Below are 18,523 nucleotides of genomic sequence, written 5' to 3' on the forward strand. Positions count from 1 at the left end.
GGGCTTCCCAGGCCCTGAGAGGAGCGAGAAGGGAGCTGGAGCCCGGGTGCCTTGTTCTGCTCAGCCCCTCTGGTGTCTGGAGGAGGCAGGCTGCTTTTGGCTCCCTCTGGATCTTGTGTAGCAATCTGGGAGGGTGGAAGTTGGAATGGCAATAGCTGCTTGGAGAAAAACATTTGTCCACCCATAATACTGCAGTCAAGTTTTGTTTGTGCTCCCTGCGAACTGAATTTCCAGGACGTAAGCAGACAGTGAAGGTCCTGACTTTCCTGAATAAGGAGTCTCACTATGCCTTGGCATGATTTCCACAGAAATGTCGTAAGATGAGGGGAAAAGATTGCTCATCTAGCTCAGAAAGACTCGTGTGAACACTGAGACGTGTATGACTGCTGAGACCAAAACCAGACTCTTTGGCAAATGGCACAGTAATTTGATTCGAAGAAGTTCTGACCTGTTCTGGTTTGTAGGGAAAAACATCACCACAAATTATAGGATTAGCAGCCTTGTTCTTCAACAGCAGCAGCTTTTTGTTTTGGTTAAGTATGTTCAGATATTTTTCTGGGATCTATGAAGAAGAGCAGTGCTGCTTTGGCATAACTTTATTTGGCAAGTGTTCCATTTTTCCCTGCTTCTTACTGTCAGCTGCCCGTCGTTAAATGTTTGTCAACAGAAACATTATCCCTTTCTTCTGTTGACTCATGTCTCCTCTCTCCCCAGGCAAGTTAGGGGAGTCATTTATTAAAGCAGAGTGTTCTGGTCACAAAGCAGCTGAGCATTGGCTGCAACTTAAACTTGAGACGTTCCCTAGACTTAAAGTAGGCTTTGTGAGAAGAACTACTTTGAGTTGCTCTTAAAGAAGTGCTGTATTGCAGTACTTTTGGGTGGTTTTAGAGTGTTCACACACACACCCCCCACACTCCCATCCCACCCCACCCACCCCCCCCATTAAAAATACTTTCCTGTAGAAAACATAAGTTGCAGGAATTCAGGTTGTTTTTCTCAGCTATTTCATAAGTTTAGCATCCCTTCTTTGCCATTTTTTTTGGGGGTGGTGATGTCTATAATTCGCTATGGTGTTACACAGCTGGTCATATAATAAAATCCTTTGGCCAGCCGCTTGCTATTCATGCTGTGAACTCTTTGAAGTTTTTGGTTGCTGTTCTATTGGCAGCACTCCCAGATGTAAATAGATGGGTGCCTCTGTAGGGAAGAATTGCCAAACCTTTTGTTCAGCATCTATGGCAGTTTATTTTAAAGTATAGGTAACTTATGTGACTTAACAGTGAAATACATTTTTATGATTTGTTCAGTGCACGCTTTCAAAAAAGTCTAACGTAACCTTGTCTTTTGTCCTCCAAATGGAGTACATGCAGAAATTGTGCATAATTCTATTTGCCTTTTTTCCCTCTACATACACTATAGAACTGCTGTGAAAGAGAGAGTTGTTGTCATCACACATTAAATATTTTGGGCCTGGGAATTAATACCATAACTTTGTTTTGCTAAGCTGTTACTAGATTGTAGTGATGACTGTTTTGTAGTAGAGGGTTTTCTAATGTGTGTCTTCATTTGGGGTTATCTCCTCTGGCACCCAGTTAGAAGTGTGAAGTCATCTTGAATATGTACTTCAGATGCCTTACTTACCCTGACTGTGTGTTGCTTCATTTTGCTTTTCTTAGTTTTATTCTGTAAAAAATAAACTCATCCTGTTCTGCAGAGAGCTCAGACAGTGTAAAAGCAGAGATAAATAGCAGGTCCAATCCAAGTTTCCTTATTGCTGAATTTGGGTACTAGTGCTTAGGAAAGTGTTAGCCCCAGTGACGGTGAAAGAAGAAACCACAATGTGGGACCTCATTTAGGCCAAAAATGGTGTCCTGTTGGTGACAGCTGTGGTGGGATTTCTTGGAACACAGGCATCCATAGCTGAGCTTTGTCCACTTTATTGTTGGTAAAGAAGAACAGGGAGCTTAGAGATGTGGTTGAATGCAGAGATGCAATGCCAGCCCAATACAGCATGACCAGTTCACTTATTAGCACTAATGTTGTAGTCATATGAAGTTAAATGAGAACCCCAAACTAGTGCAGTGGTTTACCATCTATTTCAGAGTAAGTGTGGGATAAACGGTATCAAATACCACTTTGAAGCCTGCCCACCTGAAACACTGCTGATGGAGCTTTTTGTAATCTATACAGATGATGAATCAATACTAAACTTTGGATGAATCAGTACTAAACTTCAGATGAAGTAGTTTTTCTTCTGTTGATCAGGCCTACAAATGGCTTGATGATGAAATCAGAGGATATCTTGCTTGTGCATAGTGTGATGTCACAAACAGCCTACTGCATTTTAGGTTTTTTTTCTCAGGCAGAGCTGAGAACCATCAACATGACTGTTCCCTCCCAGCCCTCCACAAGTTGCCACGGACTTGGAGGCATTCACAATGGACAAGGGATAGAGTGCCTGTCTTCTCTCTTAAGTTGCCCTTCATTTTTGTCTCCATCCTGGTGGTGAATTATAAAGCTCGCTTGTTCTAGAACCATGCGTTATCAGTGTGATTTTTCCTTCATAGCAAATTTGTTGTACATTATTTACATGAGGTGTATGTACTTCTAAGTCACTCACTTTCTTGAAGCTTTTAATTTTTGTGAGTTGTTTTTATTAGCAGGTATGAGTCCTCCTGGCTGATGGGTGCCAAATACTGTTTGTGTCATACACTAGTAATAACAGCTGCCAAAGGAAAAATCAGTATGAGGAAGAAAAAAGGTTTCACGAGAAGAAGTAGGAGCCCTGAGAGCCAGAGAAGAGTTTAAAGGGTGTGGGGAAAGACAACTGAACCAGAATGGGGGAAAAAATGTAACAAAAGCAACAGATGTTTTCCCAGCCTCTCTAATTAATTTTTTATGGAAGCTACTGTTAGGTTTATTACTCTTTTAAATTATTAGTGATTCAGCTATGAAGAACTCTGGAGATGCATGTATCTTTCATCATAACGATTAGTAAACTGTGTTTAACAATTAAGGGATGGGACCAAGACCACAAACTTGTAATGATTTAAAAAATTACAATACCATTAGAAAAGTCTCATCTCCCCTTTACATTAATCTGAGCATAGCTGAGATGAAGTTACGTGTATTACTTAGCACAATGCTTTATTAGGGCTTTTGTTTCACTTCAGATGTTTTTGAAATATGTTAGTCTTGTTTTTCTTCTATCTTGTAATGAATTGTGTAAGGGGGAAAGAAAAAAAGGTACAATGTAAAAACTTGGAATATTCTCATTCTTTTTAATATTATTTAATTAATTGCTTGAGTTTTTTGTGAAGCAGCTGATTACTGTTAGCTTCCTTGCAGAGGTGTGCTTTTTACTGGTCTCAGATAGCACTAGTGGAAGGAAGACTCATGAGAGATCTCCCCTCTTCGTTCCCACCGGATAACTGAGCTGGCCATAAGCGTTCTTCAGAGCTGTATGCTGATGACTTCAGGACACAGCGTTCACTGCCTGTGCCAGTGTTTGAATACTGATTCAGGCACTCGAGTGCAGCTCAGAACTGCGGCATGGTTGGTGTGCTGTAGCCCTTTAGGTCTTGTGCGGGTGATTTTCAGAGACCTACTCATCATGCAGCTTTGTCGTCACTGTGTTTCTTTTTAAGCCACCAGTGAAACTGAGTCCCTCCGTGATAGGTGAATAATAATCGGTGATACGGTGTCAGGAAAGAGGAATGATGTGGGCTACAGAGTTGTGATGTCATTGTGTAATGACTTCTGATAAAATACAGTGTAGCTTATATGTACACATAGTCCAGGATGATTGTGGTAATTGATAACTTAAACCTCCTTTTTCTCATAAGAGCCTCCCTTCGTAGAACAATGTGCAGGGATTGATTTGGATATGAAACAAAAAAATGAAACAACCAACCCTACTCTTCTTGGGTAGGTGTGCCATTGGCATCACTAACAAAGTTGAATTTTTAGAGGTACTTTTCAAGAGTGTAGTAATTTGTCTTCAGTGATAGTGTGATAATGATTGCTTCAGTCAAATAAATTAGTCGAATAAATTAGTATCCTGTATTTTTACATCCAGCACTTAAGGAATTTAATTTTTCAAAAATTTCTATCCATTCCTCAAATAATGCATAGCAAGCTCAGAAAGAAGCAAAGTTAACTTCTACCTTGGATTCTGTTTTTTAGGTGATCATGTGTAAGCATGTTCATGAAAGGTGGCACAGGTGACACAGAGGCAGAGTGTGTTGGATGTGGCTGCCTCTTCACTGCCTTGACTCTTATTGCTGAAGACTGGTTGTCTGTGATGCTATTTTTTTTACTGATCCTGTTTTATCCCAATTTAGGGAGAAACATTTTTCAATAATTTAGTCTGGCCTACAGTATTAGAAAGTAATAAAGGAAGGGCCTTCTTTAACATTTGATAATCTGATTTATGTAGAAGTCTGGGGAGAGGCAGAAGAGAAGGAAGGAAAGGTAATGTGCAGAGAAGGGGCTTATAGGCAAAATACTCTTAAGAACCATGTCAGCTATTTTTATCCTGTTCTTTTTCTTTCTCCTGAACTTTCCATTGTACCAAAATAGTTCAAAATGTTTATTGTTCAGGGCAACTGACATCACTAATTGTCCTGCTGTGTTTTGCTGAATATTTATGTAACAGGAGCTGATGCCTTGTTCAGTGACAGCCTTTTGGGACTCTCACCCAGCTGCCTGGAAAGGACCACTGACACTATGAGGCAGTAACATCTTGTGCTTTGGCAAGGTGCGACCAGGCAGGAGGGGCATTGTGGTAGCTCTTTGGTGCGTATGAAAGCACAGGTGTGCTTGTGGAGATTGTTCTTTGGCACTAGTGTCCTGACCTCAGGACAGAGGAGGAGCAGAGATAGGCCTGACTGGCATTGCCAGACTGGTGGACTCATCTGGCTGGGATGTGCCTTCTGGAGGGGTGGCTCTCCCTGCATGCACAAGTAGCAAAGTCTCTTGACTACAGCACTTGTAGTGCTCTGCTTGACTTTCAGCTCTCAGATATTTCTGACAAAGCCGTATAGCAACGTGGTCTCCTTCTGAAGCTCAGGACTTGAAGCTGTGCTCTGGAAACATGCAGTCTCACTAGCGGTCCGGTGAGCTGTACACTCCTCCATTTCCTTGGGGTAGTAATCTGTTTGTTCACTTGTATTGGCTGCAGGAATGTCGTGACCCTGCTGCATTTATGAAAGTTGATGAGCCATGTACCACGTATTAATTAAGAAGTTGGTGTCTTTCTTCAGAGGCTTTTATAAAATCGAGCTGTATTTTGGTTACGTGATCTACGTCCTGTGAAGTGATAGCCAGAGGGAGAGCACTGCCAAAATTCTTCTGTGTGTTGAAATAACCCTGTAAGGTGTCTCCAGAGCCTAGTATAGGAAGGGTACCTGGCCAAGGTTTAGCAGCATTTTCCTCTGCTTTAGGGGCAAAAGTATGCTGCTTTTCTCTGAAGATTCTCCTGGATACTTTCAGAAGAATAGATCTTACTGTAATCTGGAACTTCTGAAATTATTCACCCTTGTTTTATATTGTTTCCTTGGTGTATATTTGTTTTATTGTAGGATTTGCTTCAGATTTTAGCTGCTAATTTCTGCCTGGAAGATGATTTCAGTTTATACACACACAGAGTATAAGCATGCAATGTTGATCCTTCTGGGAGTTGACTGCAATTCTGGATTTGTCTCTTTGCTTCCTTGTGTTCTAATAGCCTGTGTTTCTGGTGCTGCTTACTTTCACTCTTAATTTCTGTCCACTGTTCTCTGGTATGTCAAATTGTCTGTGTACCCCAAGGTCTTCACCAAATAAGTTTGTAGGAGAAAAAAAAATAATCCCCTGTAGAAGAGCTTTTCTCTTTTTATTCTTGATGATCCTTGTTGAAGATATGTGGTGTTCAGAGTGTGGTCTCGCACTGGTCGTTCCCCTACCTCTAAGATGTCCAAGATAAAATTTATCTGTTCTCACATCATACGTATTTTTCTGTGACTACACCAAAACTGAATTTGATGAAGTGTTCTTCTGTTGAGGGAAATTTTCTAATCCTTTTTCTTAATCCGTTGTGCTGTGGGGCTCAACAGAATCTTAACTAAGACTAAGCTGCCAGTACGTAGTTTCTTGTTAAAGAGCAGTGTATAGGATGTATGGATTAACCCTTTCTTCCAGCTTTTAAAAGAAAAAACCCACTTCTTGGTGTTAATAGAGTCCATTAACAGTGGAGCTCGGTTGTTTGAACTTGTCTGAAAATGCTTCTCTGTTAATTTTCCAAGCATGCTTCTGTCCAGTAGCGAAATATGTTTAGAAGTGTTTTTGCTCAGACAGCAGCAGGGATTGGTGGTAGCAGATGCTCCCCAGGTGAAAGGAATGTTGTGGATGTCAGTGTAATTCCTTTTATTTTTAAAAAAGGGAGAATCAGCAGTGAGCACAGCTGTCCTTAGAAAGGCAGGTCGTAACACAATATTTTAACTCTAAGACAGCTTACTACCTGAAAAAAAATAATAATACTGGCATACCAAACAAAGTACATGGAGTTAATGGCAAAAGAAGATTTGGGCTTCTTCATGGTGATTTATAAAAATTCACACACAGAAGACGTTTCATTGGTTGTACCTCACACTGATCTCTCACACTTTGCCAGATCTGCTGCTCTTCAGTTCAGTGTGACCGCAAATCACAGATTCAGAACACCAAAGCCTTACAGGGCTAAGTGCTGGCAAGCAGTGGGATGCATTTGACAAGACAGGGAAAGGAAATGGTGATAAACTGACTTTTGCTGATTCTTCATTATGCAGAGTCCTCAGTTTTGATGTGACTGCCTTATTCAGAACAAACCTGTGCGGGGAAAAGATAAAGCTGTGGTCTCAAGACCACTGTCTGTGCGGGACAGGTGGGAAACTGTATTTGGTCTCAACTGAAATATTTATTTTTCTATTGTTTTTCAGTGCACAGAGATTTTTTTTTTTCATGCTTAGGTACATCATTCAAATACATCCAAAAGCTTTATTTGTTGTTGTTTTTTTGTAAATCCCCACACCTTACTTAGTAGTTGAGCTAGTCTCTTAAGTGATTTCAGTTACAAGCCTTTTGAGAAGGAGTCCTATTGATTTTTTTGAAGTAGAGACTTATATTGAGAAGTAGCTGGATCACCCAACAATGGGTGCAAACTGTTCACTTGAGATTAACTTCTTCACTGGTTAGGGACCATCTTTGTTTCTTCTCAGTGAAACTACTGGCACAGTTATGCACAAGTAATATGGTTACATCTCTGCAAAACCAGTATAAACTGTTGGGTTGCTGCCAGGAATTGAAATAGGGCTTCTCAGGTAGGCAAGGTGTGCTGTGTTTAAAGAGAGTTAGGTGGTCATACCCATCTGTTCTTTTGAGACATGCTGAGTTGCAAAAGCTAGCTTAGAAGCATGACTTCACATTGTCACTTGATTACGAATCTTAGGTGTTGGTCTCTGCTTGCATGAACTGATTAATTGCAAACCCACATGAAGAGTTGAAGATACTGCCTGTCATCTGCATGTGCAGCCAAGGGAATGAAAAAATTCAGCATGCAACTGTGCATGTGATTTTAATATTTATTTTTGAAAATTACTGGTCTCCCTTAATGAATTTCTTGGCTGTGCTTTCGGCATTTAATTAAAAAAATGAATTTGTATTTCAGCAAGTCCTTTGGAGGTAGCACTACAAGTCTGAATATATGGCTTGGGGTTTTCCTGATTGCTAATGGGTCAGTACTTGTCTGTAAAGGTTCTTTTACTGAAGTTTTTCAGACTCCCTTGGAGTATCCTCAAAAGTAATAAATTAGGGTTGGGAATCACTGCTGTCTCATAAGCTAATTAATTAACAGTGGCTGATCTAACTGTACCAGTAATTAAACTGTTATACACTCTACTATTTTTTTCAATCAGTCATTCAAATGTTCTTTACTTTGGCCCATGATTCTGTAGAATTTGTATTTTAAGTAGGTTTTTCTTCCTGTATTGTACAGAAAACAAAACTTAAATGCTAGGGAGTACTGAAAAAGCTCTGTGCTATTGATGACAAAACTGAACAGAAAGTGTTGCATCATTCTGTTGCAAAGTATAAAAATGAACAACATAGCTAAATTAGTGAATGTTTTGTCCATATAATTTGTTTGTGAAAGTTAGCCAGTTAAGATAATGTTTTGATGCCTTCGTTTTACCTTTAACTCTTTATTACCCTGGTTCTCAGTTTTTTGTTTAACATGATAGTTCATACTGAGATTGAAAGTAATTTTCTCATCACAGGATCTGATCTAAGGCACACCAGGAGAGGTGGCACTTACCTGAACTTACTTTAGTTTAAAATAAAGCAAAAATATTAAGAAAATAAAAAAAATATATCCAATTTTTGTCTTCAGGGCTGCCATTGAGAGAGAACTGACCTTGACCTATGGTCATTTCTGGTAAATAACTCCAGCATTTTAATTAGGAAGAATATTTAAAGTGTAAGAGATGAGTTTGTGGAGCTTGACAGAGTGGATTAAAATTTCAGGTGTGGCTACTTTTTCCCCGTTGGTATTTCTTTGCCCAACCTGTTCAATAACTAATGACTGGGTATGTAATTGAATTCCTTACAGCTGTGTGTCTCAATGCAACAAGATGCGCATGTGTGTGCCAGTACAGATGCTTTAAAAGTGAGTTTACAGGTACAGACATGTAAAATTGCTTTTGAATAGGAAAAACAGCTTAGTTTTTCCCCATGCTGTATATCTAATTGAGTTTATATTATTTACTGAAGCGCCTACAAAAAAGCTAAGATGTTTGAAGTAGCTAAATTGTTACCTCTGTTTCTATGTACACTGTCAGTTGTGTGCCCTAGCACTTTTCTGTCCTGTCAAACCACACTTTTCAGACCATGTTTATGTAAAGGATTCATCTGTTGAAGTCCTGCCTACTGCATGATTACAGATAGGTGATGTTTTCAAAGGTGGAATTGTACTAGCAAGGCAGATGATGAATTTTTATTCATTCTCTTCCCAACAAAAAAAAATGAATTTACCCTTCCAATGCAAGACACTTTTTGTAACTAAATATTTGTAATCTGCCCAGTCCTGCCAGAAGTAAAAAAGACAGTCCTTTACTGTTCCTTGCCTCTGGGGATCTGAGGAGAGAGACAATTATGATTGAGCTCAGCTGCAAGCTGACATGTTGCACCATGTTGAAAAATACTTATCTATTGAGACAACAAACTCTTGGAGTGAGTATTCTCATTAACTGTTTGGGGACTGTCATGCACTCCACGTTGCCTTCTTTCGTACTGCACAGTATAATTATAAAATATATATTTAAAACTTTTTAATAGACTCTTAAAAGTTGAGAATTGTAAAATTCAGGTTACAAATACATTTGACATTTTATGTACCTGTCACCCAGTATGTGGGTTAACATGGTGAGCTTGACCTGCATATCTTACATATTTCCTTTGTGGCAGGTTTTCTTTAGGCTACAGTAGTACTTAAAACTAATTAGTATTGTTAGATAAATGAAAGAGCTCAAAGAGAGCTTGCAAGGCAAAAAGGCAGTGAGGAAACTAAAGCACATCTTACAAAGACAAACTTGTCTGCACCCTGGTAGTCTCTGAGCAGAGTAGACTGCATTTGTGTATCTTGGGCTATATAGGAAGAAGTTCGACTGCTGAAGCCAGGTTGCCATAGAGAAATAATTTCCAGCAATTAAAGCACAGTTCTATCCTGAAAAGCAACTCTGTGCAAACTGCGTTGCGAAATCCCACATTTACGGAGCTGTGAGGTTTCCAAATCAAACTTGCTTGGTTTAGAAATAGAAAGATAGCTTTGCAGTCTGCCAGTTCTTCGTAAGAGTTGGAAGATAACAGTGTCTTCAGTGGTTTACGTGCTCTGGTGGTGAACTCCCTCCCTGCAAAGGTGGACCAAAGTGTACTATTGCATGTGCTCTTCTAGGAAGATAAGAGGAGTGCATCAGAATAGCCAGGAGGAGCAGTTGCTGCCAGAACTTGAATTTAATCCTCATGCAGAAGTCAAAATAACTCTTTAAGTGTATTCCAGTAGAAGTTTACAGCATAATAAATAAACCTCTGCTTAAGTTAATACACATGTCTGAAAACACACAGGGAATAGATATATTCATTAAGGCATTTATGTGGTTTTACTACAGTACATTTACATTCTCTTTCAATTTGCAGAGTCTAAAAACTTCAGAGATGCAAACATTTTTGCCAGTTTTTTATTTTTTTTTTTTTTTTTTAGTTTTTACTTGTTCTTTGGAAGCAATATTTCTGGCATTCAAAAATTTTGAATCGTGTTGAAAAAACACTGTTCTGAGTATTATAATAATAAACCTGACCAACCTACATTTGCATTTCCTGGTGTGAAAAAGGTGTTAACAGCCACCCCAAAAGTCTCTTGCTTTCAAATCTTGATGGAGATCACTTGTACTCTAGGCACTGTTGGGTGGGAGATCTCTCTGCAGCGTGCAGTACCTATAACAGCACCAGGCTCAGTATCTGCCATTGTCTGCTCTCAACTGAGTCACTTTTCTCCTTTGCCCATGTATTTTAATGAAAGACATTTAAGGTATACTTAGATCTGTGTCTTGAACTGAAATGTTTTCCAGTATAGAGGAAAAGCTTTTGGTCTTTGCTGATTTAAAAAGGTCCCTAGAGAGCCAATTCGGATATAAACATTTACATATGCAGATAACCATGGCCAGGTGGAATGAATCCTCTTTGTACCGTCTAGCTGTAGGATAGGAGTACATTTAGCAGTGGAGGATGATGAGGAAGCATGTGTGTTCTGGAACACAAATTACATTTTTCCCCTAAGGGAGGCAAGGATACAGGAGCATCCTTATCTTGAATCTGTGTATGGGCCTGATGGTTTTGGCGTGAGTGTGCCTGGGGACTAAAATGAGCTAAATGGTGGGGCACAGAAGTCCAGCCTGAATTTTCAGCTGATGAATGGCTGCTGGGCAGAGATGCCCAGGAGAACCAGCATGGCATGGCCTCTCCTGTCCCTTTGTGCCCTGCACCAGTGTCTGCTCTGAGAGGGCTGTGCTAGGGGAGGAGGAGTTGCAAGCAGGGGAGAATACACTATGAAACAGGTCTTACCAAGCAGGGATTTGCCCTTTTTTTGCTCAGTTTTTGGCTTCCTTTGTCAGACAGTCAGAGTTTGCCTACAACTGAGACTTAAAACAACAAAAACAAACCCCAGAACTACCACCCCATGTCCGTCACAGGATCAGGACTTGGGCATCTATGATGCAGTGTTTTTCTGTATAGTTTGTTTTTAAGCATTGGATAAATTAGTTGTTGCAACACTATTAATCTATGACCTACTGCTTGTCTCTTACCACAGACCTAATTTGGCTCCACATAGAGCACTTGCAAATAAACATTAGGAAAGATTTGTCCTTTTTCTTTCCTAATCCCCAAATTACCAGAAATCTGGACTGTAGTACATGACTTAGGAAAAGAATCTTGCCAAGGTTTAATGTTGGCACCTCCTGGTTTGAATATGAGGGGGTTTTGGCACAAAGGTAAAATAACATTTTAAAATAAAGGACTATAGAGTGTTTACTTGGGTAGGATGGTTTTCTGTGTTTCTGGCTCCTAGAAAGAAATGATCTATGCATTTCCCATCTGACATCACTTCCCTCATATTCCTAGGGCTTTGTCCTATTCCACCCCTCCCAGCTGTGTTGAGTGGAGGAGAACCTGGACCAGTGCAAGCATTACATGGTCAGAAGACCCTCCCCAAAGGCAACCAGGAAGGCTGGACACCTCCTGTCAGTCTAGGGGAGGAGTTCTGGCAGGTATGCCCAGAGAAGAAAGGAAACTCTAGTGCAGTGTGTTGTACCATAAGAATGCACTCTGCTCATTTGTGTAGCACTCACTCAGCCGTTTGCATGCCTGGCCTTGCCTCTGTAGCCATTCTTTTCCAGAGCTGCATTGAAGGGAAGATGGGAGATCCTGAGCAAAAGAGGATTATCAATGGCTGTCAGTTGCTACCAGCAGCTACTTGGGAGTTTCAGCACTGTACTTTTGAAAGGCAGTTAATATGCAGCTGACATGACACTGTGGGCAAACAGTATGGCAAATGCTGAGCTGAGGTGACGTGCAAGGGAAGAGAGAAAAAGTAGAGGAGTGGAATTATAGAATAATTTAGGTTGGAAAAGACCTTTTAGATCATCAAGTCCAACCATAAACCTAACACTGCCAAGTCCCATTAAACCATGTCCCTAAGTACAGTATCTACACATCTTTTGAGTATGTCCAGGCATGGTGACTCACCCGCTTCCCTGGGCAGCCTGTTCCAGTGCTTGGCAACCCTTTCAGTGAAGACATATTTCCTAATATCCAAGCTAAACCTTCCCTGGCACAACTTGCTGTTTCCTCTTGTCCTATCACTTGTTACCTGGGCAAACAGACCAACACGTACCTCACTACAGCCTCCTTTCAGGTGTTTGTAGGGAGCAATAAGGCCTCCCCTCAGCCTCCTTTTCTCCAGACTAAACAACCCGAGTTCCCTCAGGTGCTTCTTACAAGACTTGTTCTCTGGACCCTCCACCAGTAGGTGGATGGGGATTCCTACAAAAGGGAACAGAAAGGCCTGATATACCAGAGATAGAGCCATAGGATGTGCAGGTGCCCTGTGTTCTCCTTGCTTGGCCAGCAGCACCAGCTGGAACTCAGTTTGGCCCTACAGAATGTTTTGGGCTTTCTGTTGAGAAGCAGCATTATGATATGAAATAATGTTATGGCACTTGTGATCCTTAACATGCCTGCCGTGCCTTGGCACCGACTGCTTACAGCAGAGCATCTGGAGGCCAAGCAAAGATTCCCTTTTAAGGCAAAGAGCCACTATGAGAATCCAGAAGAAGAAGTTTCCCTGGCATGTGGGGTACATTCTTCTTTTCTCCTCCTCTTAAATAAACTATTAGTAACTTTTAAAAACAGAACAAAAATTAAGAAGCAGGCCCAGAAATGTTGCCAAATACATTTTATTCTGTGCAGCCCCCTTAGACCTGGTCAACAGCCAAGACCTGGAGCTAATCCAGGGCAGGACAGGGGAAGAGTGAAACTGAGGTCAGAGGGGTCTGTCAGGGGTCTAGGGTCAGAGGAAATCAGAATGGAGACTGTCTTAAAAAGCTTAGTCTCCTTCCCCAGGCCCTGGAGAAATGGTCTGACTGCTGCAATCCGTGAGCAATTGCACTGTATGCTGCACTGGGATTTGGGCTTGCTCTCCAATACCTTACACAGCTTCCCATCCCCTGCTGATGATCTTTTCATTCCCAATCCTGAACATTCAGGATTTGTGTTCTGGATGTGCTGTCACATGGCATTTTCAGCTGAAGACTAAGCAGTGATCTGGTTTAAAACAGGATATGGGATTGCAGAAAATCTCCAGAGACACTAATCTTGTATGGTTTTAAAGAAAGAGGGAAATACAAATATTGTCTCTTGCTTTTTCTCAAAGCAACTCTACTGATGATCACATTTTTCTTGCCTGCTATACAAAAATACAAAGACACTGAATTACTTGTAAGTGATTTTTAAGCTGCCTAGTGCCTCTAAGCTTGTACTTATCTGAGGAGAAAAGACTGTGGGCTGCTGGCATAGGAAACCAGACAGCTTTCAAGAGTTTCTTCCTGCTATGTAAAAACTGGAATAACCTGCTTCTTCATTGTTCTTGGTGGGAGTTTGTCACTGGGACTCATAAATTTTACCTCCTAAAACAGTTTCCTTCCTGCTATGAATAGAGTTCAGGACTCCCATACTAACACAGAACATTTCTAACCAGAAATTAACAAATAACTTCTTTCCAGTGAAGTGCCACAGAAAAACAGAAAGGTAACAAGTACATCTGTGAGCAGCTAATCTGATTTTCCTTAACAAGCTGTAGCTTTCTGGAATGGCTGAATTTTTGGGTACGTTAGAGCGAGAGAGCTTGCATATTAAATTTTTTTACCTTAATGTGATTAATTCCTTCTTCTGTTGTTCTCACATCCCATTTGACTCACCCAAAGAAGTGAAAAAGATGGATGCTAAAAAGAAAATATCCAGTATTTCTTGAACTCTAAATTAAAAACCCTTATTCACCACAAAATATAAAAACATGGAAGTGTTCATAAGGATAGTCCCAAAAGACACTTAAAATGTTGGCTTACTGCCTCTATAATTTTGTGTTGGCTTATATGTTAAGAAGGTAACCCCCATCCTCAGATTATCAAGAAAGTAAGTTTGGGCAGCAGTACTTCACTCTGTTGTACTCCTTCAGTGGAGGATACTTTAGAATATGACACTTGGAAAGGAAAAAAATTACAGGATGAAAATCAAATGCCAAGACAGCTTGAAATATCTGGTAGTTTGGTAGTGTAGAGGTACACCTGGGTGAGGTGGAATATGGTGCTGCTGTTGGAGACTTCAAAGTTTTCTGCATACATGTTTTAGTTGGGAATGTACTGTTGCAACCCCAGAATTTCCCAGATTAGAAACTATACAAATTACAAAGCCCAAGATAGATTACTTGAAAATACACCTGCCTCCCCCCGAAAAATCTCAAATTACTTAAAAACAAAATTTGATAACAGTTCTGTGGGGATCTTATTTTTTTTATCTTCCTTAAAATGGATTTTTTTTGTGCCACGTCTGCATGGATTGCTATGAATCTTGGGGGCTTTTACTCTCTTCTCACCAACACTGAACACATCACAACTGGATTGTCACAGTTGATACATATTCTCTTCTAAATTTACGGTGGATTGCTAGGATTATAACCTTGGGTAAGAAATAGGGTCATTTACTAAAAAAAATAAATATTAATAATCACAAAATAAAGTATCTTTGTCTTGTGAGGTTCATAATTTGTGGTCATTTTTATCCGTACAGACTCGAGATGGCTTGTGAGTTTTGAGGTTTGAAAAGAGGGAGACAGATTTGCCATGTGAGGCCTGTTGGACCTGTTCTGTCAATTTTCAAATGGAAATCATGGAACCTGAAACTGCTGCATGATCCAGAGGGCACAAAGTGAATGGAGTTTTGCCTGCAGCTCTGCCCGTCACCACTATAAGCTTTTTTAATAAACTTTTAAACTTACTCTTAATCTATTACTAAACCCACTTTAATATTCCCCATCAAAAAGAGAAATGCCACTGATTAACTGTATTTAAAAAAGAGAAAAATAAACAGCCACTCACCCCAAGGGTAGTTAGTTGGGTGTGAAGGGTAGGAGGTGGAGGTGGAGGCATCACTGCTTGTCCTCGAAGAGATTTCAGTTTCAGATGCAGTCTAAATGACTGCACAGCTTGCTGGAGACAGCAAGAAATTATAGCTGTGCTGGTTTTAAAAAAGGAAGCCTGGTTTGGTAGAGATAATCTTAAATTGCGTGATCGATTTAGGAAAGTTTCGCATTTAATAAATCACTAGTATTCCCTCTGTGTGATCAACCTTGTAATAAACCAGATTCTTTCGACCAAAACCACAGATGCTAGGTACAATTCTAGAGTGATGTGAACTACATCAGGACTATGAAGCATGTCTTCAGGATGGACGTTGCATCTTTGATACTGCTTCTGCTAAATCAGATTGCTTCACATGTCCTTCTTCCCAAACAAACTATCAGTTTAAACTGAAGCACATTTCGTATTTGTACCATGAATAAACTTTGAACCTTACATCCAGTTTCTGCTGTGAAATGAGAGTAATGCACTCCTCGTATGGTTTTTAAATGAATTTAATACCTTTGTGTTGCTTTGAAGGTGCTCCAAAGTGTGGGGTTTTTTTAAACCAAGAAACTACTGGGCATCTGATCAAGAAGGAAATGAAAGAGAGAGATTAGAGGAGTATCTTTATTAACTGAGATGGGATAAGAAAACAAATTGGGAAATTGGCAGTTTAACTTGATCTTACTGAAGCAGTTAGACCAGGGTAAAAAATGAACGCAACCCAGTGCGCCTGTCACTTGGTGGAGTGCCTTGTACATCTCTGTCTCTTTCCAGTGAAAACCAGGCAAACTTGCAGCAGCTGTGTTTTTTCAGCTGAATACAAGGCTGAGTGTGAAAGCCCTGCTAGAAGCATTTGTGAATGTCTGTCTCTGGTTGGAGCTAGTTTGCTCAACCTAGTTCTAAGGCTGTAGACAAGCAACCTCTCTTCTGCCATGTCCCATCACTTTTTCCTCTCTGAAACTTCTTAGTGGGTGTGATGTCGCCTGTGGCATCATCTGCAAGTGAGGGCCTAAAACCAAACAAACACAGAACTCTCTGCAGAGTTATCTGAAGGCTTAGTTTGTACTCTGGTTTGCCTGTCAAAAACTGCTGTGTGCTGTCTCCTTGAATTCCCTGAAGATTATTTTTTTTTCCTTAGTAGTAGTTAAACATTGATAGACAGGTTTTGGTCTAACCTCTTGATAGGCATTCACCAAACTGCTGTGTAACAGCTATTCCTTCAGCTGCTTTGGAGATACATGTGATCTGACATGAACATGCTAAGACACATTTAGCAGAATTCCCTTGTTTTTTAAGAAAGACACAGGTAAACATCAATCAGGACTTTAGTTTGCTTTAGGGTGCCTATAGCAGTGTTTTGAGGTGGTCTTACAACATTTAGTTATATTTTCCATTAAATAATAATTTACAGGTGGATTTTGTTGTTTTTTTGAATAGAACAGTAAAACTTTACTGTTCCTGTCACTTTTCCTTTCATTGAATGACTGAATGAGCTGTTGCTGAATGTGCTGCTTTATGCTCACTGTTATGGTCTTCATTTAAAAAGGTGTTCTGGGGCATTTCAGAAATGGCTACATGCATTTTTTTGTATTTGTGTACTTAAAACATAAAATGAAAAATTGAGGAAGGCATGTTGAAAGCTCACAACAAAGGAAATAATGGATGCTTTGCTTTGCACATTTGGAGTTGGTTCCAGGTAGATGGTGGTGTGGTTTTTTACGTCTTTGAAATAGCAGTGAACTTGGAGGTAGGGGAGAGCAGAAGGAAGAAGCCAACTTCTAAACTTTACACTATTTGTTAATTCTGGTAATTGTAAATGTAGGAGGCTTATCTAGAATATGGAACTATTACTTGTTGAATCTTAATAATATGTAATCATGTTTTCTCCATCCTCTTGTATGCTCCAGCTTTTTAAGTCTGTAACAAAAAGGCTTTACTATGCAGAGTTCCCAAATTAAGCCCACAGTTCTACAGCCTACACTGAGCATGACTCAATTTGAGTACATCTGACTTTGTAACCTAAGTTCTGCCTAATTGAGGGAAGATGTGTGGTTGAGTTCAAAACTTGACATTTTTAAGACTGTTTTTGTAGTTGGTACTTAGAATATTTGAGCTATGTAGTATCCCAACTGCACTTCATGTAGTCGTCAAAATCTTCTGATAGAAACAATTTCTGTGGTCTTGCATTAGCTTTCAACAGCTGCAAAAGGTTGAAAAGTTTGTGCTGCACATGGTGACTTGACATTCAGGTTTCAGTGATGTGAATAAACACTTTGATATCAGTGATCATGGGCATTTTGCAGGTACAGCGATGATACCGATGAGCCAGGTCTTTTAAACTAAGAGACAGAGCTTGGGATCCTTGAGGAAGCTTCTGTTGGATGTGCTCCAGGTCCAGCATGAGGCATTTGTGAAAAGACACTATCTGTTGAAAAGACGCAAAGTGGCTGCATGAACTAATGTAACAGAACTGAAAATAGAGTGGAAATGAGGGGTTTGGGTTTTTGTAAAGGATGACATATAGTCGTTTGCATTAGCAAACTTGTGAAATATATTTAGTGTTGAATTTTTGTTTCCTGTCTTGAAGCGGGGAGAAGATGCTGAAGTGAGAATTAGGTACACACTGTTTGTATGAAATGGAAGGCTTGCCTCAGCTTTGGATGTCTGCCTTCCTTCTGTGGTTTCCCTCCACAGCTCTACATCAGACTGTCTTCAACCCCGTCATCTCTCTCCCTCCTCTCAGATAACTTCTCTTAGCTGATGTGGCACAGCACTAACCTGAGGCCCTTGGTTTAACTGTCCTGAAGTAAAGCAAAACCACAAACTGTTCTGTCCAAACTACTTCTGGCTAATAGCTTTTATCCCCAAGTGTGGTTTATGTCATTTGTTGAACCAGTGTCTGAAGCTGAAGATATTTTCTGCGTTATTGTTACTGGAACTATAGTTTTCTTTAAGAATCAACTTATCCTTGAATGCCTGAATCCTGCCCCCCCCAGCCCCCCCATGCCCACATCCTCCAAACCACTAAACCCAACCAGCTGAAAAAAAACCCTAAAGAGTATATTCTGAATATACCTTAATAATGTCTGTCCAAGGCCCAGAAGGTATGAAGGTGCTGTCTGGAATGTGTCAGGCTTGGTTTCAGCAGTGCAGGAGTAAGGCAGCCTGTGCTGTGAATTAAGCAAATCAATGGCCCAGAGTACTTTTTACTAGCTCAGAGCCAAGTGCATAGTTTCAACTGGATTTAGGCTGTTTACTGTCAGTGTAAGGTAGTTTCA

At 40.2% G+C, this 18,523-nt stretch overlaps 1 protein-coding gene across 3 annotated transcripts in view; it reads left to right on the forward strand.

The window, feature by feature from the left end:
• Positions 1-18,523, forward strand: part of MOB2 (MOB kinase activator 2) — a 118,339-nt gene that overhangs the window by 87,480 nt on the left and 12,336 nt on the right. The gene's annotated exons all lie outside the window — the stretch shown is intronic.

This window comes from Apus apus, chromosome 5 (genome assembly GCF_020740795.1).
Source record: "Apus apus isolate bApuApu2 chromosome 5, bApuApu2.pri.cur, whole genome shotgun sequence".
Taxonomy (NCBI): Eukaryota; Metazoa; Chordata; class Aves; order Apodiformes; family Apodidae; genus Apus; species Apus apus.